At 46.7% G+C, this 26,794-nt stretch overlaps 1 protein-coding gene across 1 annotated transcript in view; it reads left to right on the forward strand.

The window, feature by feature from the left end:
* Nucleotides 1-2,897: 2,897 nt before the first annotated feature.
* Nucleotides 2,898-26,794, forward strand: part of LOC142473276 (uncharacterized) — a 49,615-nt gene continuing 25,718 nt past the window's right edge. The window contains exons 1-2 of the mRNA XM_075580482.1: nucleotides 2,898-3,157; nucleotides 10,571-10,776. The gene's annotated coding sequence lies outside the window, so the exon portion shown is untranslated. The remainder of the gene's footprint in view (nucleotides 3,158-10,570; nucleotides 10,777-26,794) is intronic.

Consider the following 26,794-nt stretch of genomic DNA (forward strand, 5'->3'; position numbering starts at 1 on the left):
TGTGCGTGACTGAGTGCGTGTGCGTGACTAAGTGCGTGTGCGATTGTGTGACTGAGGGCGTGCGTGCGTGATTGTGTGACTGAGGGAGTGCGTGAGAGATTGTGTGACTGAGGGAGTGCGTGCGTGATTGTGTGACTGAGGGAGTGCGTGCGTGATTGTGTGACTGAGGGAGTGCGTGAGAGATTGTGTGACTGAGGGAGTGCGTGAGAGATTGTGTGACTGAGGGAGTGCGTGAGAGATTGTGTGACTGAGGGAGTGCGTGCGTGACTGAGGGAGTGCGTGCGTGTAAGCCAAGCTGATCAAGGACCTGAGTAAGGCCGTGCGTATAGTGCCAGCGATGCCGCCCAAAAACAAACACATTGCCGCCGCCGCGTGCGCTTATAGTAAGCGCGAGAGCGGCAATGCGACGGAGCGGACTTTGGAAGCCGGGAATATTTGATTTTCAAGGGCTGTCACCTCATGTGACAGCCCCTGAACAAATCAAATGTCCGGGAGTCTGCGATGCTGCCGCAAAGCGAAATATAACTTTCGCTAGCGGGGATGGGTGACGTCGCCGGTCGCGGGCACTATACGCGCGGCCTAAGCAAGCACAGCATTGTAAAACACTGTACTGTACAGTATTGTACTGTACTGTTTTCACCAAAGTCACAAAAAATAAGTCCCAAAAATATATCAGTCAGTCAAATAATGCACCTCACCTTCATGCCCTTTCAGTAAAAATACTGTACAGTAGAAGATATACCTCTCCTTCATCCTTCCTACATATTTTTAAAATAATTTTCCATTCATCCATGTTGTATCTGTCAGCACATAAGAAAAATCAGCTGACATTAAAGATTTTATTTCAATAAAGCCTACTTTTTATTTTGGTTACAAATGCGTTATTACATCAGTTATGCACATATATGATGTTTGCAGTATAGTACATGCATTGTAAAGTGGAAAAAAGGTAGTGCTTCACTTTAAGTACATTTTCACTTTACATACATGCTCCGGTCTCATTGCGTACAGTATGTTAAAGCGGGGTATGCCTGTATATATATATGTATATATATATATATATATATATGTGTAGAGGTATCAGTACCGTGTTAGCCGAGCTTCAATATTCAAAAAATAAATAGATGATACTATAATATATATATATATATATATATATATATATATATATATATATATATATATATATATATATATATATATATATAGGCAATACGATACCGCACGTACACAAATATCAGAGGCAGCACTCCAAATGAATATCAAAAATCCTGTATTATTCAACAAAACTAAGAACACATATAAATACCCCCAGAAACCCAAAAATCAACAGGTGCAGCATATAAATTGATTAAAACAAAAATCACATCCATAATGTTAAACCCCTGTGTCCTGTCAGTGTATCAATTTATATGCTGCACCTGTTGATTTTGGGGTTTCTGGGGGTATTTATATGTGTTCTTAGTTCACTCTGTTAATCATCACCTTGACGTGCGGTATCGTATTGCCTATTTATTTGTACAGGATTTGCATCCAATTTTTCTATTCAGACGGAGTGCCTATGGTTCTTTATTACCTGAGATATAGATATATATATAGATATAGATATACACACATATATATACACACACTTTCCCGGCGGGTCCACCCACCACTCCGGCAACACCCGGTAGCCTCCCCCGCAGCTGCAACGGAGGTAAGAGGGACCAGGGGGTGAACCCGATTACACACTCTATATTATACTGTGTTTCTGTATTTTTCCCACACCTGATTAAGGATCCTGAGAGGTTATAAAGTTTAACATTTCAACTACTTGTTAGTCCAATAAAAGGCATCATATCCCTCCTCCCCCGTTACTACAAGCAATGTTTCATGGATTCCTACAGCTAATAGTACTGTATCACCGGATCTTGTACCTTTCTGTTATCTCTGTATAGTTGCACCATTTCGAAAATGAGGGGTTAACCCCTTGTATGCTACAGACGTGAGGCTACCACATGCTTGGGTTTCTATATGGCGGCGCATACACAGAGACGCAGACATAGCACCCACCTCTATGCCTGGGGTCACCCTAATCTCCCTCAGCTGTAATTCTGCACTGCAGATTGGGGGAGGGAAGAGGGCTCTGTGTCTCACTTCTACATCTCCAGCTCTGCACAGATTCCCCCCCCCCCCCCCCCCCCCCCCTCCAGTGTCCCAGACACATTGTTTAAAACTGGGACATGGGAGAATGCAGCAGATATTTGGAACATCAGAACATACTGTCAGACCAGGACTGTCCCCGGGCAAACGGGTCAGCCTCACACAGAGAAGCTATAGCCCATAACACACACAGGATGCTGGCCCCTGTGGTAATGAAGGAGTTAAACTCCAACCAATACTCCCTCAATCTAATTACTTTCTAACTATTTAATAACTTTCCCAATCTTATCCTCACTGATTCCTAATGTTAATTCCCAATGTAAAATAACCCCCATTATCTCCCAGTCCCTGTGATACAGGAGGAGTAACCCCCCCAGTGCCAGAGGCTCCCCCTCACTATCAGAGGCTCAGCCTCTCAGGCTCCTGTGTGTAAGGAAGCTCAGAGCAGCACTGGGATAATGTGCACAGGTCACACAAGGGAGGGGAAGGGAGGAGGAAAGCACTTACCCAATAACACAGGCTGAAGATCTCTGTGCAGCAGGGGGTGGGCAATGTGAGGGGGACACAGGAAAAGGGACTTAGAGGCTGCAGAGCCTATTCCTCAGTGTCTGTGCCGTGTGTGTAGTGACGTCTGGTGATTTACTCTGTGTGCTGTGTCTGGGTAGAGGCGCTCTGGCCCCTCCTCTTCCCTCTCTATGGTCCCGCTGCTGCAGCCGGATGTCCTGGTGTGTGAGGTTTGATTCCGGCAGGAAACACTGACCCTGAGCACAGACTGTCCCACATCCTGAGGGGGGAATCCAGGCCACTCCCACAGGGAAGGACTGAGAGATCACAGGGGCTCCCCCCACCCTCCATAGGAAGTACACACACAGTGAGGGGGGGATAAAGTGCACATCTCAGGCACTGAGGGGGGGACACTGAGGAATAGGCTCTGAAGCCTCTAAGTCCCTTTTCCTGTGCCCCCCTCACGTTGCCCACCCCCTGCTGCACAGAGATCTTCAGCCTGTGTTATTGGGTAAGTGCTTTCCTCCTCCTCCCTTCCCCTCCCTTGTGTGACCTGTATATTGGTGGCTATATGGCTCTTAATAACATTTGCTGCAACAATTTTCAGCCAACCACTTCAATGATGTCACTGTTTACATGCTATATCTATCAAAATAATGAAACAGGAGGCGCATGCGCGACGGCAAGGAGCATGGCTGCGTGAGATAAGTGCTCCGTGCCTCGCTAAAATACATTGATAGCAAAAACCTGACAAAACCATTCCTTCAACGGAGCATTTTACTAGCAAAGCCCCGCACTATCCCGCAATGTCAAGGAAAACACCCAAAATAACCAAAAAAAAGGGGCTACCGGAGTATTTCGACCGAGCCGGATCGCGCGCTGCAGGGGGAGAAATGGCGCCACATTCGAATGCCGGTTCAGAGACGGAGCCGGACGGGGAGGGAGAGGAGAGAGACAACCCGGTATTGCGCCCGTTAAGACAGAGCAACCTGGATAAACTCTACAATAACCTAAAAGTGTTGCTGCAAGCGGAGCTGAAAGACCTAAAGAAAGAGGTTACTGGGCTGGGGGAAAGGACAAGCGTCCTCGAAAATAAAGTGGATCAATCAATCAAAGCCATAAAAAGGCAGGATCGCAAATATAACAGCCTTCAAGAACAATTAAATGAGCTGAGGGACCGCCAAGAGGACGCAGAAAATAGGGACAGGCGGAATAACCTCCGAATTAGGGGGGTCCCTGAAACAGTCCTAGACAGTGAAGATTTTGCCCTGAAATGGTTGAAATCTCTGCTCCCTGACACCCCAAAAGAATTCTTAGTCCTGGACAGGTGCCATAGAGCCCTGCGATCCAAGCCTCTAATGCACGAGCAACCACGGGACATTGTGCTCAGAATGCACTACTACCGCTCAAAAGAAGCGGTACTCCACAAAACGAGACCCCTGCCAGTAGTGGAGTATGAGGGCGTACGTATGTCCATTTTTCAGGATTTATCCCCAGAGACTCTAGCTCGCCGAAGGGCCCTGTTACCCATCACCAAGACCTTGAGAGATAAAGGGGTAAGGTACCGTTGGACCTTCCCCTTTGGCCTGCAAGTAACACGAGGCGGCAAAACTACCACCCTTCGGGGACTGGAAGAAGGGCCGGCTTTCCTCCATAAGCTGGGCCTAGGTGAAGCCCCGGCAGCGGAAGACCCAAACATCGCCCTCCCAGAACCTATCTGGGAACAGCGGGCGAGATCCCCCAGGGAGCAAAGGGGCGCAGCACCAACCTAAAGGGCTCAGTCGAACACTAAAAATAAAAGAGTTCAATGTTCAATGGTTAAAAAGTTCCGTTACTAAAGTTACCTGAGGGCTGGTCCCCGGCCGCGGGGAAGCAGTCACCAAATAAAGAGACTCGCCCCCGAATGAATGAAAGAGGGAAGAACCCCGACATCCCAGCTTCAAGGATCCGGTGATTAAACAACCTGTAATAAAACGGAGTTCCTGTGGAGAAAATCTGAGGCCTACCTTCCAGATGATGGCGTCCCCTGAGACAAGATGGCGATGCAGCAGTAGAAGGCGGGAATCCACGGTGAGCCGCAGGAGCAGGAAGGGAGTGGTGAGCGGGAAGCTGGACCAAGCGCACGCACCTCCGATCTGGTGAGAGACGTCTTCCAAAATGGCCGCCCCCGGATACGCGTCACAGCTGTGCCCCGAAAGGAGCGGCGCCATCTTGGAGGTGGCGGGGGGCTAGATCCCACCGGCGCGGCCGGATGACGTCGCCGGAACAAATAAAGACAGCTATAGCCCCATCAAGGCATCCAGAGGGCGCCGGTCGACAGGCGCAGGCGCAAACTAGCCACCCAAACAGCCAGACGCGGGTTCTTTGAATCCTGAAACTTAAAAGGAACAGAAAGGATACGGGAGGAAATTCAGTTTAGCGAAGGCACGGCAGAATCACTAAAGAAGACAGGGGAAAGGCAGTGTTAGCAAGAGAGGTAGGAAAAAAGGACAAAAAGCAAGTAGTTGAGAGGGAACAGGTAGAAGTGGAGATATAGAAGGAGACAAATTTATAAGGAAGAGTAAGGCTGTAGACATGAATCTAAAATGTGAAGGGGATGTAGCAAGTAGAAGGGAAGGGATAGAGGAGAGAATAAGGAAGAGAGCAAGTAGAGAGCTAGAATGAAAGATGAATAAAGCAGGAGAAGGGAGAGAACCAGAAAGCCTTAGAACTGTGTAAACTAGATAGTGGGAGTGGTGACTGGAAGTAGAGGGTAGGGGGATGTGAAGTAGGAAACGGTAGGTTAATGGGTAAAAGAGGAAGAAACGGGTTAGTAGGTTAAAGATGACAGACTGAGCGGAAAAGGAGAAGGGCTGTAAGGAGCAAGGGGGCACAAGGTTTTATTGATACTCTACAAAGAGGAAAAAAGCCGAGACAGACTCAGGTTTTGCATATTAGTCGTTAGGTTTATTAATTCAAGTTCAGGAAGAGCGAGGCAGGAGAGGGTGTGATAGTCCTGCTCCAAGTCTCCGCATGGGCCTCGCACCAGGTTTGAGGGAGGTAGATCTCCTGAGCCCTGGTGAGGTCCTGTGGGCCTGGACGCGAGGGATGGGTGATCTTCATCCCACGTCTCCTCCGGACGGTCGGAGAGGAGTCCAGTTTCCCACAGGCAGTGATCTCGTCGAGGAGGCGACGTCGCCGACACGACGAGAATTCTTCTGTTATCTGTCTTGTTTAGTGTTTGTTGTGTCCCCCCAGGTGTCCCCTCTTGTGCGCCCCCCCTTGTGTATTCCTACAGATGGTGAAGTGAGGTATTGCAGTTCGAGGAAAAGAGGAGGTCGGGATGCTGGTCCGGAGGCGTCACTCGAAGCCAGACATCGGCAACAAAGTCATCTCATATTCTTAAATGAGTAAGGAACTTAGGCTATTATCACACAACACCAAGGGATTGAACAGCCCAGCTAAGCGCAGAATAGCCTTCCGAGATTATATGCGTAAAGGGGCAGAAATTCTGTTTCTACAAGAAACGCACTTCTCTCAAGACAACTACCCCAAATTTCTAGATAGGGACTACCCGACATACTTTTTGTCATCCACGAGAGTAAAAAAAAAAGGGGTGGCCATACTAATCCACAGAGGAATTTCATTCGTACCCGATAAGACTTTCAAAGATAAAGAAGGTAGATTTCTCATAGTCAGAGGTGCAATCCAAGGGTTCCCAATTACTTTAGCAACAATATATGCCCCTAATGAGACAGCCCCAGGTTTTTTCTCTACCTTCTTCGAGAAGCTCAACAAAGTGGCCAGAGGTAACATCATTGTCGGTGGAGACCTAAATAGGGCACTACGGGAGGACCTTGACAGATGCTCATCCACTAACATTACACACAGACCCGACATACTAACAATTAAAAAAGGACTACGTGACTGCCAACTACTCGACATCTGGAGGGAACAACATCAGAGACTGAGAGAATACACCTTCTACTCCCACCCACATGACTCATACAGCAGGATAGATTACTTCCTTGTATCCAACAGAATGGTTCCTGGGGTCTCTCACACTGAGATCCATGATATTTCATGGTCAGACCATGCATCTATAGAGCTGCGGTGCACAGTAATCCCACTAGACAGACCTAGAGCGAACTGGAAACTAAACGAAATCCTACTGAAAATCCCAGCCCTACAGAGGGAAATTGGGGAAAAAATCACACAATACTTTGAGGAGAATGAGGGGAGTGTGGCTACACACTCCACACTGTGGGAGGCCCATAAGGCTACCCTCAGGGGGATCATTATGAATCTGGCCGCTAAACGAAAAAGAGAACGGGAGGGGAAAATGTTGAAGTTAGAGGAACAGCTAGCGGAACTTTCCTCTCTCCACAAAAAAAATAAGAATGCCCACACGTTGACCCAAATTCTAGCTACTAAAACTAGTCTTAACCTTCTCCTCTCCGCCCAGGCTGAGAAGGAATTGGCCTGGTCTAAACGGAAATTTTACGCAAAAGCTAACAAGCCTGACACACTACTTGCCAACAAGCTAAAAAACCAAGCTTCCAAAATATCACATTCACGCAATTCGAAAGCAAAATGGGGACCTTACCTCCATCCCAGCGAACATAGCAGGGGAATTCAAAAAATATTATGAAATATTATACAACGGAGATAAGGTAACCCATAATCCAAAAACAAAGTAGGATTTACGGACCTTCTTAAAAGAGGCACATTTACCCATTTTGAAGAGATGCGAAAGGGAGGCACTCCAGTCGGACTTCACGATGGAGGAACTCTCTGGGGTTATCAAAGCACTAAAACCGGCTAAAGCCCCAGGGCCAGATGGCTTTTCGAATTTATATTACAAGAAATATTTAAAAATACTAGCCCCCCATATGTTAAAGCTATACAATGAAATCTTAGCAGGGGCCTCATTCCCAGCACAAATGCTCCAAGCCTCAATATCGGTGATCCATAAACCCGGTAAGGACCCGGCAGACTGCAAGAGCTACCGGCCCATTTCACTGATTAACTCGGACCTTAAAATATACTCGAAACTCATAGCCAACAGGGTGGGTAGCTTCCTTCCCGGGTTGATACACACGGATCAAGTAGGATTTATCGGAGGTAGACAAGCGGCAGATAACACCAGGAGAATTATAGATTTGATCTGGCCCAAAAAGAAAAAATACAATCCATGGTGTTAAGTCTGGACGCTGAGAAAGCCTTCGATAGAATAGACTGGCCCTACCTTTTGGAAACGTTGAGAGCATTTGGCTTTGAGGGACGCCTCCTGCAGGCCATCCTGGCGTTGTATAAAAATCCAACAGCAAGAGCGAGATATCAAGGCTTCCCCTCAGAACAGTTTGAAATCAAAAGCGGAACACGTCAAGGATGCCCGCTGTCGCCGTTACTGTTCGCCTTATGTATAGAGCCTCTGGCGGCACACATTAGACTTAACCCAGATATCTCTGGTATCCCAGTGGGAGACCAAATGCACAAAGCCGCGCTTTATGCGGACGATGTCATTCTCACAATAACCAAACCTCTCACATCTCTCCCAAATATATTCAACATACTGGGCAAATTTAACCAAATCTCGGGATTCAAGATCAATCAGTCTAAATCGGAAGCCCTCAATATTAATTTACCAAAAGAAGCCGAAAAACTGATTGACCTCAATTTTCAGTTTAAATGGCAACCCTCTGCGATCAAATATTTAGGGGTGTATCTCACAAGGGATTATAAAACTTTGTATAAAGCAAATTTCCTCAAGATCATAAAGACACTGGGAGAGGATCTCCGAACCTGGATGAAGGGGAACATCTCTTGGATTGGGAGGATACATAGCGTGAAAATGAATCTCCTCCCAAAGATGCTATATCTCTTCCAGAGTCTCCCTATCCCATTGGTACAGGCGGACATCCTCTCCCTCCAGTCAAAAATTATGAAATTTATTTGGAATGGGAAAAACCCACGAATTACTAAAGGGATTTTAAAACGTCCCACGCTACGTGGAGGGTTAGCGGTGCCTTGCTTGCAGGCCTACTACAAAGCAGCCCAATTAGGGCAGATTTTCCAATGGCACATAGACCCAAGCCTTCGGAGATGGGTTGAGTTGGAAAAGAAATGTTGTGCACCAATTGAAATCCGAAATTTAATCTGGCTACCCAGAGAAGGGGTACGCAAGATGCACAACCCGCTACAGACCATGGTCAATTCGTTAAAAGTCTGGGAGGCCACGAAGCTTAAATGTAATCTGACAACCAAAGCGTCAGTAATGACACCAATAGTGGGCAACCCAGATTTCGCTCCGGGCCTGAATAGCAAAAATTTCTTAATCTGGACTCAGAAGGGATTCTCCCGCCTAAAAGATCTGGAGGGCAAAAGGACCATACAATCATTTGAGCAAATTAAATCCTCTAAGAATATCCCAAACAGCGAATTTTTTAGGTACCTCCAGATCAGGGATTTCTACAACAAAACGCCAATACGACCGGCACGAACAAATTTTGAGCAGCTGTGTTCTAGAGATACGGACACTAGGGGACTCACGTCTAGAATGTACAGGGAAGTGATCTGCCAGAAGTAACCCAATGACAATAGACTGAGTTACATGAGACATTGGGAAATAGACCTAGGAGAGACTTTAGAGGACGATGACTGGGACAGAATTATCCAGGCGGCGGCAAAAGGCTCAATCTGCACCACATTAAAGGAGAACGCATATAAAGTCCTAATGAGGTGGTACTACACTCCGACGCGCTTAGCGAAATTTGTAAAGGGCTACTCTCCTCTCTGCCCTAAACAGTGTGGGGAGGCAGCAGATCTCCGACATATGCTGTGGTCTTGCACTAAGGTGGCCCCTATTTGGGAACAAATCAGAGATTGGATTCAGCGGATTCTCGATTTGGAGATCCCCCTTGACCCGTGGCTGTTCCTGCTGGGCAGACGGATCAAGGGTCTTTCAAATGCGTCACATAAATTGATTGCGCATTTTGCCACTGCCACGAGGTGTGAGATCGCAGCATTATGGAAACAGCAGGAGGTACCAATTATCCCTAAGATCAAAAATAGAATTTGGTATGTCTGCCGGATGGAACAATTAACGAGTTTAGTTAATGACACCGGCACAAATTTCCTAAAAGTCTGGGATCCATGGTTGACCCAGGCAGACATCCCAGGAGTGGATGCCGCCTCAATCCTGCACTAATTAAACTAGGTGCGTTCTCCTTTATGGGCAGACAAGACAACACGACTTAGAGACGCACAGCTAGCAGACCTTTCGGTAGTCATAGAATTGGGAAAAACAATGATCAGGAGGAATCCTCAGAAGGACCTGTCCCGACTCAATCTCTCAGCAAGGGCCGACAATACTGAAAAGGAGATACAGTATCTACACCCCTACTCCGGAGCCCGGCTACCCACTATCTCCCCCCTCACCTCCCCTCCCCCACCCCTATCCTCTCACCCTGTCCCCTTGTCATGTTCGTCTGGTCCTGTCTGTAAACCGTTAAGTCTGTTCGTCTCCTAGGCGTTACTATATATGTTTGACAAATCTGGAAATGTAATAATGGGCTGTGGTACATTGGCTGTATCTGTACTTTCCAATAAAAAAATTTGAAGTTAAAAATAATGAAACAGAAAATGTGCCTGAAGATTTGGATTTCTAGGTTTTTTACGGACGACTTACAATATTACAATATTAATGATTAAAAAATGTATTGTATTATGTTTTAGCAGAAATGTTCCCTTTTTTAACATTGGTAGTTTTACTGACATTTATTGTTTATATCTATTTTCATCTAGCATTGCATCGCTAAATGGTGAAATTTGCCCATAGTGGGCGCGAAACATGTGGGAGGAGGAGTTTTGTCATTTTATGTAGTTTTCATTAAAGACTTTTTTAACCTTCATATTTTGTGAGTTTCCCAACTTCTTTTCACAGCAAGCGATAGTCTCCACTCGATCATTTTTTGTTTCTGTTGCTGCCTGGATCGGAGGGCACCACCGGTTTCACCATTGTTGCGGGAGGAATGGATTAGTGGTGACACCTTGTGTGCGTGCGGCTCTACACCACTTCTTTTGGAAGGAGACGGGGAAAGGTGAAGCTTCTCAGGAGGTCACACAGCCCGGTGGGAATCCAACCTCTCTGTAAGTACCCCGCTTCTTATATCTTGCTTATCCCCTTGGTTTTTCTCCCCTCTCCCTGCATCTATACTTATATGTACCGGACATTGCTATTATCAATTTAAAAAAATGTTATTTGATTTCACTTACCTTTTTGCTTCTGGAGCTGATATTTGTTTTTTTTTTTGCTCTGTGATCATTTATTATTGGGCTACTTTTGGGCTATTTCCGTGATGTTATTGGCGGTATTTTTGGGAACTATCTCGCAACCCTGGTCTGTGCAGAGCAGGAGCTGGAGATGTAGAAGTGAGAGACAGAGCCCTCTTCCCTCCCCCAATCTGCAGTGCAGAAGTATAGCTGAGGGAGAGCAGGGTGACCCCAGGCACAGAGGTGGGTGCAGTGTCTGGGTCTCTGTGTATGCGCCGCCATACAGAAACCCAAACATGTGGTGCCTCACGTCTGTAGCATACAAGGGGTTAACCCCTCATTTTCTAAATGGTGCAAATATACTAAGATCACAGAAAGCAGTGTACACACCTGCACTTATTAATATACACACACACAACCAGCAGAGTACATACACAGCTATATACCGTACATGCATGTAAACTGGCTCATGTACATACATCTATAAATATGCAAACATGCACCCGCTAATATGTACAGTACATGTGATTTGCTATAAAGGTGTGCTTGTAAAAGAAAGTGTATGTATATGTATGTGACAGTGAAGGGGTTAACCAGGCTTATAATAAAGGTCAAGCCCACTTGGTTAACCCTGACCCGTGTGTTAGGGTCTTAGTGTCAGCTCTGGGACCCAGATGTCGAGAATGTATTACTGCAACTGTATACTGATTTTGGCAACATTAAAGAATTATGTGACTTTTGCCTTTACTGGGATCGGGAGGTTTCTAGGCTGTAAGTTTCAGGGTGGGTTTGGGTGAGAAAGTCTTTGCAGAATGCGTCTGTCACGATAGCTTATGACAGGCTATAATTTACACCAAATAACTGGGTTTGAACTGAACGAGGCTTAGATATAATAAAGTATATTTATTCCTTTGGATAGGTGAACACACAATATAGTACAGTAACAAAACAAGATATAACACTTACTTTGGGGGATGGGGAATGAGAAGTATTTTGCACAGCATTTCTCCAGCAATCAAGATGGTATAGAAGACAATGGATATCTGGGTTACCACAAGTTATATACCTTTTGTAACCCTATCCTTAACCTTAAGTACAGGTGATTGGTTTGCAATTATCTCCAGCCACTCTCTAACGTGGGAACACATTTTGATACATGTCCCCCTGCTAGTTGGCACAGGCGCATTAGAACTCTGGGGTCTCATTTCTGCAGGCCCACATTTGCATCAGGAATGCCAGCAAGTCTACTAAACGTAATTCCTGGCAGGATACCCTTTGTTGTAAGGTGTGAAGTGGGACACTTAAAGCCTGCTCTGGTTTGAGTCCTCTCCGCCCTCCTGTAAACAGTGTAGGTGACAAAATCCTTTGAACAATACTTAAGTCCTAGACATTGGGTCGCCTCTCGGACCATATGCTGCCCTGGTATGCAAAGGAATTTCCTCTGGGTTCTGTCCATACTTTGGGACACAGTATTAGAGATAAAACACAAACATATTAAAATATCCGGTTCCGTTGGGTCTAGCGGGTCCAAACTTCCCAGTTCTCAATGCCGGTACTGGGACACCCTCTAGTCCAATTTGCGACTTGCTACGACCTTCGGAACCGGTGTTACACAAATACACTTTAAACCGTTTCTTATTTTAATACAAAAAACTCCGCTGTAAATGAAATCACGGTTTTTCACTAAATCCCCATTGAAAACAACGGGCTTCGCCACCATAGACTTTCACAGGCAAACCGCCGCCGCTGGCGGCTATGGGAATCCGCCGCCATAGACTTTCAACGGGGCAACGCTGCCGTTGAAGTCAATGGGGTTTTTCCGCCATAGCCGGTCAATGGAAATTGGCCGCCATTGAAGTCTATGGGAAAAGTCCCGAACTTTCAAGGGGGTCCATACTCCGTTGGGTTGGTCCAAGAGGGTCAAGGATGGTTCTGCAGCGATGCCGGAGCAGTGACTACAGGTACCCCAAACCCTGGCCCTCGGGACCCTCCGGAACCGGAGGTATGGATTCCTAAATTTCAGCTTTTTACACTTAGCCGTTTTCTTGAGCTGTTTCTGCCGCCGCCATTGGAACCTATGGCGCGACCCGCTCTTCTCGGTTCGACCCTTATCGGGGGTCCAGGATTCTGGGACCCAGTTGTGGTCGAGTGAGGGGAGGCCTAGGGACTAGGGGCAAAAAAGAATTTTATTTGTATGTGCTCTAGAACTGTTTATTCCCACGCCACTTGTCGTTAAACTTGGCTAATAAGTGATCAAAGCTCTCTTTTAGAAAAAGTATCCGTTTTGCGGTTTGGACGGCAGCCAACTCGTTCCTGGAAAGCTCCTTCGAGGAATCTCCATTGAAGTCAATGGGCCCATTGACTTACAATGGGAAACCGCCGCTCCTCCTCTCGGACGCCATCTGCTGGTCTTCACAGGAAACAGGACCAAAACAGCAAGATTCGCCATTAGAATGCATTTCATGTTATAACAAGGGTTAAATCACATTTCTGGACCTCAGCCCAGTTAACCCCTTGTCTCCCTGGTGAGGTCAGGGGATGGCCAAATGGGGTGCAACCCCTTTAATCCCGGGCCACCCCCTTTCTCCCTCTACAGTGTCCATGTAGTGGGGTTCCGGGTTATGGAATACCCCAAGAGTTGTATCCAGAGATTGAGTGATATCCTCGGATATAGCTAAGCGCATTACTCCGCCAACCTCGTACCCTGAAAATACTCTTACGACACCACCAGAGTTCCTGCTGCAGCATCTTCCAGACAAGGTGAAGGGGTTAAAATATATCTGCAGGTATCCACGGAGTCCTTAGTATAGCAAGGGGCTCCCCAGTTAGCAGAGGAACCCACATCCATGCCCAGGTATCCTGAGCCTAGAGTAGGGGTTCAGGAAGGTGCTCATGCTAAGGTTATGAAGCTGAGCAGATTTGCAGTGTTTTAAAAGGTTAAAGCATTTTTCTAATGTGTGCCAAGAATGAGGCTAGTGAATGTAGGGAATATTTACACTCGCTCCATTCCTGACACCAGAATAAGAACTCAACTTTTAGCACGCAGAAGCCAGGCCACCTCATTTTATTAAACGGGAATAGTTTAATACGTATAGATATTGCTGATCCGTATATGAGCTGAGGGCTTTCTAAGTCATGGATTCCGGAAGGCACAGCTGGCTACCAGGCTTGGCGCCGCTGTGTCTGTCCAAGGGCCATACTTGAAAAGGCACAGAGGTGCCTAGGTGTTAGGCCAGATGGGGCCCTGCCATTATAATGGACCACCCACATCCTGGACTGACACAAGGCAACCTCACTCCCTTTGCCCAAGACCCAGACTCAGTATAGCCTTGCAACGTGGGGGGCGATGGGTCAGAGAGGGATATTTCACCTGCCCCTGGAAAAGACTCGGGTGTGGGAAACCCTGTCTGTCTCAGATTTGGTTGCTCTGGAATTTGCTAAGATTTTTTGATTGGGCTGCAGGGTTTCTGGGAATGAATACCAGAGGTTTTAAAAACTCTGACACAGCTGAGATGTGTCAGTTTTCCAAGTTTCTAAGCAAATTCCAAGCGCCACACCAACAGCGGTGAAGTAACAGATGTCCAGGGCTTTTTGTGAGTAACTACCGGTCAGTGGAAAGTGCTCTAAAAAGGTGAACTGAAGGAATTTTGTTCCAGAAACGGATTTATTCGTTAGCCCCATCCACAGTAAGTGTGTTAATCTTGAATTGTGTAACATTGTGTGTTCGTCTTATATAAGAAAAAGGTGAGGGGTACAGTTAACTGTACTCCAAAGAAAATTCACTTAAATGCACACTACCTATATTTAAAATGTAACCTTTAATGTCATATACTTAAAACATATATTACCAAAGAAAATGTGTGATAACTATTAAAAATAAATTAAATAAAGTCACTCGTGCTGCCAAGACGCGTGATGATGTTGTCAGCCCCCGTTATGGGGCTGTTTTAATACAGTGTCTGTCAGCCATTCATTCTAGCTTAGCCCTATATATAAAAATTAGTGTAGCAGCTCGGTAATGATTTCTGGGGTATATTGGGATTGAACACTTGTATGTACCATCTATTCTAAGCTATATGGTATACCATCCCTGCTGCTACTATATTTCCTAGCATATCGTACTAGCTAGTGAAGTGGTGGGCTTATTTGCTCACCCTGGCTGTGTGCACCTTTTGTAGCCTCTAATACTCCAGTCTCAATGGTACATTGGAGTATCTACACATGAGAGGCTTTCTTGGCAGCACGAGTGACTTTATTTAATTTATTTTTAATAGTTATCACACATTTTCTTTGGTAATATATGTTTTAAGTATATGACATTAAAGGTTACATTTTAAATATACTGCTCCGACACAGCTTATTCTAACAAAAGCCGCACGGCAGGATGCGTGCTGGTAGCGTGGAGACGCGGCCCGTCCGCGCGTCACTGTGACGTCACAGTCACGTGCGCGCCTGGCTTCCCCGACTCCCCTGAAGGTTTGAAGTGAGGTAAGCGGGGGTGCGGGGAAGCAGAGGGGCACAGCAGTTACAGCTAGGGGGTCGGGAAGGGGCATAAAAATGCGAGCGCATTGGAGGGGGGGCACGGAGGGGATGCAGCTGGCGCGCTGTCTATTCTCAGCGCCAGCCAGAGTAAGCCCCGGTCAACCGGCGGCTTTTTTTAGAATAAGCTTTGTCGGAGCAGTAGGTAGTGTGCATTTAAGTGAATTTTCTTTGGAGTACAGTTAACTGTACCCCTCACCTTTTTCTGATTCACTTTAGTTCACAGTTGCACCTACTTTAATATATTATCAATTAAAATGTATTTGTTTCATTACACAATTAGTATGGTTTAGTTGATCACTCCCCAATACCTTTCTTTTTGCTCTTCGTCTTATATAAGAAATAAATTACCATATTTACCATATTATTTATATATCTGTCTTCATGTGGGGGTAGATATGTAGGAAAAGGAATGAGCACTGCGGATATAGAAACCAGGCTGGCAGCAGGTAAAAAATATATTTAAGAGGCGCATGCGCGATGGCAGAGAGTATGGATGTATGATTCCAGTGCTCCATGCCCCGCTCATAATATAAAGAAATAAAATACCTTTACTCCATACTGAACTGCTAGAATTTAACTACTATAACTCTACCAAACTACCAGGATGTCAAAACGGGCAGCCAAACCGCCGAAATCAAAGGGGCTCCCGCTATATTTTAACAGCACAAGGAGCAGCGAGGCGGAGGCCATAATGGCGCCGAATTCAAATCAGGGCTCTGATTCGGAACGGGAGGGAGAGAAGGAGGACGGCGAGAACGCTGAAGACAGGCCAGTTAGGCTTGGCGATTTCAATCGTTTATATACCGACCTCAAAACCCTCTTGCAAGCAGAAATTAAAGAGCAGGGGAGGGAAATCAGTAGCCTGGGAGAGCGCACAGGTCGAGTTGAGACCCAACTGGACATTGTTACCACCGCAACCAAACGCAATGCAAAAAAAACAACAGAGATGCAGATCCAAATTAATGACCTGAAAGAGAAGCAGGAAGACGCAGAAAATCGGGAGCGTCGCAATAATATAAGGATACGGGGGGTCCCTGAAGAAGTGGGGGATTGCGAGGAATTCGTCCTGAGATGGATGGGGGAATTGCTGCCGGATACCCCAAGGGAAAGATTGGAGATGGATCGCTGCCATAGAGCCCTGAGAACGAGGCCGACACAGTCAGATCAACCGCGGGATATCATAGCGCGGCTGCACTTTTACAAGACCAGGGAGGCCATCCTCCAAAAGACCCGCGCTACCCCTACAATAGAATTCGAAGGAGCAAAATTGCTCATCTTCCAGGACTTATCCCCCCTAACCTTGCTGCGTCGCAGGGCCCTGCTCCCAATCACAAAAGTGCTGAGGGACAACAACGTCCGATACCGTTGGACTTTCCCTTTTGGATTGTCCACCAGCAAAAATGGACGGGCCTTTCACATGAAGGAGATTGGGGAGGGAGAGGTGTTCCTCCAGAAATTAGGCCTCAAGGGGACCCCGCCAGCGCCGGTGGAAGAAGAGGAGATCCCGGGCCCCAGCTGGGCAACAGAACGGGATAAAAGATGAGGTGCAACAAGGCAAAGTCTCTCTAAATAATCCTCAGTGTTTGGGTATTAAGTTTCCCAGTTATCAGTTTTAAGTTCCCTGTTATACCGCTACGGTCTTAAGCCCGCTTACATTACAGCAAGATCGAGCTTGATTTAAGGTTCCCGCTGGAGGGGCAAAAATCCTCGTTTTCCCACCTGTAAAAGACGCTGTACTCACCTGTACGAGGGAAACAGGAGGCCCAAAGATGGAGGCACCCACGAGGTGAGAGAAAAACCCAGCTTGGAACGCAGGAGCAGGAAACCACCATCAACCTGGAGGAGAGCGCGAACACAGCCGTCCTGGACGAACGACGCTCCCAAAATGGCGGCGGCCGGATGTCCGGGCGCCAGTAGAGGAAGTGCGCGGGCGGCCATCTTGGAGGAGGCAGAAAGACCCTAAGGACGTCAGGAGGTGGCGACGTGCGTCACGCGGGCGACCCGGCCTGGCGGGATTTTCAATTTTCGCCGGCCCCAAGCGCCGCAACTGCAGGGGCAGCAGCAGTTGCAAGCGACACACCGCCGGAGCGAAGAAGGCCCAGTGGACATACTCCGGGAGGGTATCCAAGGGTGGAAGGCCTAAGAGGGGGGGGAAAGGAGTCCCACACAGGGCTATAAGGGAGGGAAGTTAAGATCAGCGGCGGAAGGCAGGATAGAATAAGGGTAAAGTAGGTGCATCATATAAGAAGGCAGATATAGCCTGGGGGAGGCAGAGAGGGTGGAAGAGGTAAGTGAGTAAGTAAGCGGGGTGGGGCAAGAGGAAGGCAGAAGGGAAGTGATGGAAATAGGAAGGAGACAGATGGAAGAAGCAAGTGGAGTAGCAGAAGAGAGGAGGGACGGAAGGGAGGATGGTAAGAACAAGTGGTTATAACAGAGGGAAGAAGGGAGAGGAAGTATTTAGAGGGCAATAGCAAGTAAATGAGGCCGGGGTAGGTTATGAAAAGGATTAGAGGGGAAGGAGACACAGGGAAATGGAAAAGGTCAGAAGAGAGCTCGTCAGGGAAGGGAGTCCGAAGAGAAACTAGAAGGGAGAGATAGTACACCAAAGAACGTTCTCTAAGAGAGGTGGAAGATAAAGAGGCCACCCGTCCAGTTAGGGAAATAAAGGGCAAGGACGCAAGCGGTAGCACTTAATACTGGGGTTAGCGATAAACCCAGGAGTTATAAGTTATAAGTTATATAGGTATTGTGCAAGTTTTTGGTTTTGGAGCGGGGCGGGAGCTGAGGGATCTCAGCCTGCTCTGCGGTCCGCATGGGCCAGGGGCTGGGAAGGGGTTATCCCAGCAAAGTCCTTTGGGAGGGAGGGGGTTCACGAAGTGAGATATCATCGGAGAGGGCCCAGTGGCAGGTGCCCAGCCCCCAAAGGCAATGGAATCTGAGCCAAGGTGGCAGGGCCACAGCTCGGAGGACACTAATTGTTTTTTGTTCTATGTGTGTCTTTCCCCATGTTTCCCTATTGTTTCCCCCCAACCCACAGGACCCACCATACAAAGATCAGCGTGAGTGCTACAGGTCGGAGACGGCTCTTCCTCAGTCTCGGTTCCTGGCGAAACACATACCTCCACCGCCCCCTGCTGCAGGTCCAGTCCAAGTCAAGGATGAGTAACGATTTGATCTTTATTTCCCATAATGTCAAGGGATTCAACAACCCAATAAAGCGCAGAATTGCCTTCAGGGACTACGTTCGCAAAAAAGCGGATATAGTGTTTGTTCAGGAGACACACTTCTCCAAGTCGAATCACCCCAACTACCTGGACGGGCACTATAGGACAATGTTTATGTCCTCTGCGAAAGTTAAGAAAAGAGGAGTGGCAATACTAATCCACCGCAGAGTGCCCTTCCAGGTAGTTAAAACATATAAAGATTTGGATGGACGCTATGTTATCGTTACGGGCACAATTAACAACCAAGAGGTCACTTTGAGCTCAATCTATGCCCCCTGCGAACAGACACCGCAATTCTTCACATCATTTTTTGATAAACTACACAAGGTGGCAATAGGTTGTATATTCCTGGCAGGAGACATGAACCGCACCCTAGACCCAGACTTGGACAGATGCACGGGGACTAACTTACCACAGAAACAAGACGTACTAACTATACATCAAGGGCTCCGTGATTGCCAGTTAATTGACATTTGGAGGGAACATCACCCCTCGGAAAGGGCATACACTTTCTACTCACACCCCCATAACAGATACAGTAGGATAGATTACTTCCTGGTCTCTAACAAAGCGGTCTCCATGGTCTCCCATTCTGGGATCCATGATATTTCATGGTCGGACCACGCACCAATTGAGCTGCGATGTGCTCTGCGGCTGCTGGACAGACCGGGGGCGAACTGGAAATTAAACGAGCTGCTGTTAAAAAATCCAACATCGGAGCGGGCGATAGGAGATAAAATTAAGGAATATTTCGAAATCAATACAGGGAGTGTATCTTCCCACTCTACTCTTTGGGAGGCCCATAAGGCGACCATGAGGGGACTTCTAATGAATTTAGCAGCACAATCCAAAAGAGCTAAGGAGTCCCAGATAAAAGATTTGCGAGAGAGACTAGCACACCTTTCCGCACTTCATAGTCTCAATAAACAGGGCGCTACCCTAAAGGAACTCTCTGACATTAAAACTAGACTCAATTTGTTGCTAAACTCCAGAGCCGAGAGGGAGTTGGCATGGTCCAAGCGTAAGTTTTACGACAAAGCCAACAAGCCAGATACCTTACTTGCCAATAAATTACGTAACAAACTCCCTAATTATAGTATCTCCTCAATCCGCACCAAGGGGGGGGACCTCACCTCCGACCCTAGAAGAATTGTCGCGGAATTTAAAAATTTCTATGAAGTTCTCTATGACGGAGATAAGGTCAGCCACACACAGAAAATAGGAGAAAAAACCCAGAAGTTCCTAAAAGAGGCACGCCTTCCCAAATTGAGCAGGGCAGAAAGGGAGGCATTACAGGTCGACTTTACATTTGAAGAATTATCAGAGGTTATAAAGGCCCTTAAACCAGCCAAAGCTCCGGGACCAGATGGTTTTTCAAATTTATATTACAAAAAATTCCTTAAAATACTAGCGCCACAGCTTCTAAAATTATTTAACGAAATTCTAGCAGGAGGCTCCTTTCCATCCCAGATGCTCCAGGCCTCAATCTCCCTGATCCACAAGCCAGGTAAGGACCCGGTAGACTGTAAGAGCTATCGGCCCATATCCCTGATTAATTCCGATGTGAAAATATTTTCTAAACTCATAGCTAACAGGGTGGGCATTGTCCTGCCAGGGCTAATCCACCCGGATCAGGTGGGATTTATTGGAGGAAGGCAGGCGGCAGACAACACAAGACGGATCATAGATTTGATCGATCTGGCCAATAAAAAGAATATCCCGTCTATGCTGTTGAGTCTGGATGCTGAGAAGGCCTTCGATAGGATCGATTGGTCCTATCTGAGGGCAGTACTAGGAGCATTCGGTTTCGAGGGACGCCTCCTAGAAGCCATCTTAGCCCTGTATAAAGGCCCCACAGCTAGGGTGCGCCACCAGGGCTTCCCATCGGAGCAATTTAACATCTGTAGCGGGACGCGACAGGGGTGCCCCCTGTCCCCTCTGCTGTTTGCATTATGTATAGAACCCCTGGCGGCCCATATCCGCCTAAGCCCAGATATAACAGGGATAGACGTAGGGGACCAATCCCATAAAGTGGCATTATACGCTGATGATGTGATCCTGACCCTATCAAGGCCGCTCACTTCCCTGCCCAATGTCTTTGAGATTCTGGGTGCGTTCAGCCTCATCTCCGGGTTCAAAATTAACCAGACAAAATCTGAAGCCCTAAATATTAGCCTCCCACGTCCAATTGAGAAACTAATCGAACTAAATTTCAATTTTAAATGGCAGGCCTCCTCTATCAAATACCTAGGTATCCAAATTACTAAGACATACGACTCACTATACAAAGCAAACTACCCCAAATTATTCCAAGCTCTAAGAGAGGATCTGCGAGTGTGGGCGGGGTTTGGAATTTCTTGGTTTGGACGAATCCATAGCATTAAGATGAATCTCCTGCCAAGGGTGCTTTACCTGTTCCAGGCCCTACCAATACCATTGGTGCGGGCAGACATCCTCGCCTTACAGTCAAAGATCATGAAATTCATATGGCACAAGAAGAGTCCACGAATTGCTAAGAGCATACTGACGAGACCCACGAGTAGAGGGGGACTGGCGGTACCTTGCTTGTTGGCATATTACAAAGCAGCAAGATTGGGTCAGATTGTCCAGTGGCACCTTGACCCGTCCCTGCGGAGATGGGTGGCGCTGGAGAAGACCTGCTGTGCTCCAGTTGAGTTGCAAAACTTAATTTGGCTGCCAAAACGATGCGATAACACAGCGGGGATGTTGTTACGGACCATGGTGAACTCTCTGGCGGTGTGGAGGAGTTCCAAATTCAAACATAAGTTAACGACGAAACACTCCTTAATGACCCCGCTCTTCGATAACCCAGATTTCGCCCCGGGGATGGCCGGAGAGCGGCAATTTAAAATTTGGATACAGTCGGGATATAAGCGGTTAATGAATCTGAAGGGGCCTCAGTATATTAAAACATTCGAACACGTCAAATCAGAAAAAGGCCTTCCAAACACTGAACTATTCCGCTACCTTCAGATAAGAGCATTCTATAACAAATTTCCAATTAGACCAGCTAGGACCAATTTTGAGCAGCTGTGTTCCAGAGCAACGGACACACGGGGACTTACCTCTAGATTATACCGGGAAGTGATCTGTCCAAGTGGACCTGACGCCGACAAACTGAACTACATGACTAAATGGGAGACAAACCTAGGGGAGACTTTAGAGGACAGAGACTGGGAGTGGATCTTACAGGCGGCGGCCAAAAGCTCCATCTGCTCAACGTTAAAAGAGAACGCATATAAAGTCATGATGCGCTGGTATCACACCCCATTACGCCTGTCTAAATTCGTCGGCGGGTATTCCCCGCTCTGCCCAAAACAGTGCGGGGAATCAGCAGACCTAGTCCACATGCTGTGGTCCTGCCCGAAGGTACTCCCGATTTGGGAGAGCATTAGAGCTTGGGCACAAAGTATCCTCGATTTAGAGGTTCCCCTGGACCCGTGGCTGTTCTTACTGGGCAGGCGGGCCCGGGGGCTGCCAAAATCGGCACACAAATTGGTGGCACATATGGCCACAGCCACTAGGTGCGAGATCGCAGCAGTGTGGATACAGCAAGATCCACCAGTCATCCCCAAAATCCGAAACAGATTATGGCAAGTTTGCCAGATGGAACAGTTGACTAGCTGGGTCAACGACTCTGGCCGAAATTTCTTAAAAGTGTGGGAGCCATGGCTTACCCAATCCGACATCCCCGGGGTGGATGCCAGCACAATTTTGCAATAATAAGTACAAGTGCGTTCTCTGGTGACGGAGCGGAACATACTATAACATAGGCACGTAACAGGTAGGATCCCCTCGACTATTAAAACCAGAGCCAAGAGGAGGAGTCGCCAGGTGTCTCAAAGAAGGGCGCAACACGGACCAAAAGCAGACCTTCCACGACCGAAGAACACGGTGGCAGTCCATTCCCTCCCCCCCTACCCCCCCTCCTTCTCCCTCCTTGTGGTTTTTTCCCTCTGTTGTCCAGTCTTTGGTCAGGTGAGTCAGGTTTGTCTAGTCCTGTGAGTGCATGTTGTAAGTCCCTTACTGCTTTTGAGTGATCTTACCCTTGATTGTGAGAGCGAAAAGGGTAAACCTCGGGGGGTTTCAAATTGTTTTATTATGGAATGTGGCATAGTGTACCTGTTGTGAAACCCAATAAAAATCTTGAAGTTGAAAAAAAAAAAATATATTTAAAAAAATATATAAATAGTCCAATCTAAAAAATAGAGTCCAAATAAAACCAACAAACACACTGTAAAAAATGTGGGCGATGCAAAAAGAGAAGAGTGCAAAGCCCATAGTGAAGACTTTCATGTATTCAGCAAAATAAATGGTTAAAAATCACTTACAGACGTGATAGGTTTTCACTGTGACAGTGCCCCTGATGAAGAGAATATACTTGAAATGCGTAGGGCTGTGTCTCTTATGGCTTGCAAGCTGTGAGTCCGGTCTGATACTCCATGACTATCACAGAGTATCCCGAGTGCGAGCATTGCCAGCCTACGCCCCACCCCCGAGTGACGTACGAAGCCCGCAACGTGCTGACGTCACTGGGCATGTGACACGGAAGCAGGACGGCTCCGTTTACCGAGGGAGGGCAACAGAGTCTGATTTACGGATCTCGGTAGGATTTCGTGGACACTACGGGTATTCCAGCTTGGACTGCACAGCAAACCTATTTGCACTCTTGTGTGTTTGTAAACCTATCACGTCTGTAAGTGATTTAACCGTTTCTTTAGCAGAATATATTAAACAGTCTTCACTATGGGCTTTAAGCTCTTTTCTAACAGGCAATGGCACTGTTTTTATTTACATTTTAATAACATAGTATTGTAGCAGGGGGTTCTCTGGAGCAAAACTGCATTAATTTCAGCCTCGGGGACACCTGCTTCCTGAGTTCAGGCCCCAGTATGGGGTCCCGGTATCTCCTGTGTGTTTAAATGTCACGTAACACGGCCAAATTAAACAATGCAGGGAGGTACCGGCACCCCATACCGGGGCCTGTAACTCGGGAAGCATGGGGCCCCAAGACTGAAATTAATGTGGTTCTGCTCCGGAGACCCCTTGATTCAATACTGTGATTTTATTTTAATAAGCTTCATTACCTTTTAGCGGCTAGCCACTAAGGCAATGAAGGGGTAAACCAGAGTACCTGATTTCTTGGGGGGAGATTGAAGGGGTAGTTGCCCTAGGGTGGGTAGCGAGTGGAGTTAACCCTTCACTACCATAGTGAGTGCAATGGTAATGAGGAGCTAAAACCCTCCCGCTACCTACCTGAGAGGCCTAACCACCCACCCTGGGGGCAACTACCCCCTTCACCCACCACCTATACCCCCAAGAAATATTAAAATACAACAACCCTACTACTCACCCCCTCTTCCCCAAAAAAACATCCCACCCCCAACACATACAGTACAATAATGGACAAAATCCCTATTAATAAGATCTGGTTAATAGCTCATTTGCCCATTAAAAATAAACACCCAGCCAGCATAACCTAAATTAAAGTTCTACTTACCCCTGCCAGGATGAAGGCCGCCCTAGTCTTCTTCCCTGTCCTCCATGGGCAGCAGCATTACAATATAAAAACAAACTAACTAACTTAGCAAGTAGTAACCGTGTGACGGAGCGGCCTGTAGGTGAGGTCGGACACGATTCCACACATGCAATTTTTAGCTCGGCCTCACGAGGGAGTCTTTTGGACTCCTATTCTTCTTTCTCGACTTGCAATTGAAGAGGTTTTCATCCTTCCCACCACTCTTTTCTGGGTCCACCTTCCGGCTGGATCCATGGGCTTGGTTCTCCTTTGGTGAGACGTCTTGTCCCAAGCACCTTTTTACTCCAACCAGTCTCTTTGGTTTTTTCCTTTGGGGCAATTACCGTGCTTTCTAGGCTGCAGAATGGTTTCGCTGCCTCCTCTTCCATGTAACTCAATATACTTAATACCGGAGCAGCAGATTCTACATCCATTTCCATAGAACATCCTATTTTTCAGCTTCATCAGATAAGGATTCTTCTGGTTTTGATTCTTCACTAATGCCTTTGTCTTCGTATGTATTAGGCTTGTTCTATAGTTGGCATACGCGAACGCTAGTGCACGTGACGCACACTTTTTGCGTGTACGGTCCGTGCTGCTGTGAGCGACAGGCTTGTGTGTGTGTGTAAGTTAATAATTTATTATATAATAGTTTAAAAATTAAAAAGGACACGTTGTGAGAATAAGTATTTATTAACATTGTGTAACTCTGATACATATATATACACACACACACACACACACACACATACACACACACACACTGCAGCCTCACTGAGCGGCGCGCAAACTTACTTTTCACTGTCTTCTCCCCGATCGTCTGGCTCTACGCTCACTGCTGTGGGTGCGCGGCCCTAATACAGAAAGGCTGACTAACCACAGCCAATTATAATTGCTGCGCGCACGGCGGAGCAAGCGCACCCTCTATATTATGGGCATTAGTCTCTGTGGGATGCAGACACTTGGGTAGGGCTAATACCTTTTCTTATATTGGAGAAACCTGCACTTTACTGGTCTGCAGAGCCTCACTCTGTCTTAATTCTGTAACCTTTTTCTCCAACTTCATCTTTTCAGACTCCAATGTTTTAACCACTGACCGTAAAGTCTTTGCATACTCTCTCTCCCTGCAGAACTGTAATCTAATTTCTCAGTCTTTCAAGCTCTTCCACTTCTAGGCGTTTGTGCAAGTTTAATTCATCCGTGAGAGACCTCTGTTTCTTGAGTATATCCTGTAATTCTATCGCCATCTTTTCCATGGACACCTTCTGTAACCCAAGTGTCTCTTTTTTATGTTTTCATTTTTTATTGTGTTTTCAAACCATTGTAAATACATACAGTTATTTCATGAGGGAACCGTGGAACCCAAACTGATTTTAGATTTATACATCAGATTTTAATATAAAAAAGAGAAGAGGATGGAAGAAAGAAACAACAAATGAAGAGAAAATAAAATGGAGAGGGGTAGGGTACCAATCATCTTGTCCTATTTGGCTCCCTGGGCAGCGAGCCTCTGTCACTCTCATTTCCGCTGTCTATCTCTCTTCCTTTCAGGCCCAACCCTAGGTCTCGAGCTACTCGAACTCCTACTTATGTGGCCTATATTGTCTTCTATTCGGCTTCTAGCCAAGGGTCCCATATTTTGTGGAATTTTTCGGTGGAGTGTTTAAGGAAGGCCGTGAGCCTCTCCATCAACATCACTTCTTTAATTCTATTTGTTACCATTGACCTGGATGGAGACAATGGGTTTTTCCAAGCGGCTGCTTTCGCGCATCTGGTTGCTGTCAGAATATGCAATATCAGGCGCTTAATAGGGTGGCTTATTTCCTCTACTGGTTTGGCCAGCAGGTATACTAGAGGGTACAGGGGGATTTCTAAGCATGTGGTCTCATTTATAATCTAATGGATCATCTTCCAGTATTTTGTATTGCCGGGCAGAACCACCATATGTGGGCTTTGTCGCCTACCTGGCCGCATGCCCTCCAGCATTAGTCAGAGGATTCTGGGAAGATCTGTTTTAGCCTCTTTGGTGCAAGATACCATTGGTATATTATTTTATATATGTTTTCTTTTGTGGCTGTACAGATGGAGATTTTTGCCACATTATCCCAGATATCTTCCCAGTCTTCTCTGTCAATTTCCATCCCCAGGTCTCTGGGCCATTTGGTCAGATAACTATGGTCTGTAGTGGACCCCGCCGATTATAGCCCTGCGTAAATCATCCTTATTAGTCCTTTTTTGGTATTTTTCCTTTTTGGATAAGTGCTCGAAGTTGGTCAGCTCCGGAAATTTTGAGTTCCTAGAGATGGACAGGAGGAAATGCCTAATTTGTTGGAATTGGAATAGAGGTAGGTCTGGGGCGTTATATTTGGTTCTAAGCTCTTGGAGACTTGGGGGTTTCCCCTTGTGAAGTAAGTCTCCTATCCTTTTAATGTTTTTATTCTTAAGCTGGTCGAAATGGCTTGAGCTCATCCCTGGTGGGGGGCGGGGGGTAGTAATCTGGGAGGTAGTTGACGTGAGTTTAAATTTTGTTTTAGCCCAGATGTTCATTGTGAATTTTACAGGTTCTGGTTCTTTAGGTCCCTGGTCTTTT

Source organism: Ascaphus truei (assembly GCF_040206685.1).
Source record: "Ascaphus truei isolate aAscTru1 chromosome 2 unlocalized genomic scaffold, aAscTru1.hap1 SUPER_2_unloc_4, whole genome shotgun sequence".
NCBI lineage: Eukaryota > Metazoa > Chordata > Amphibia > Anura > Ascaphidae > Ascaphus > Ascaphus truei.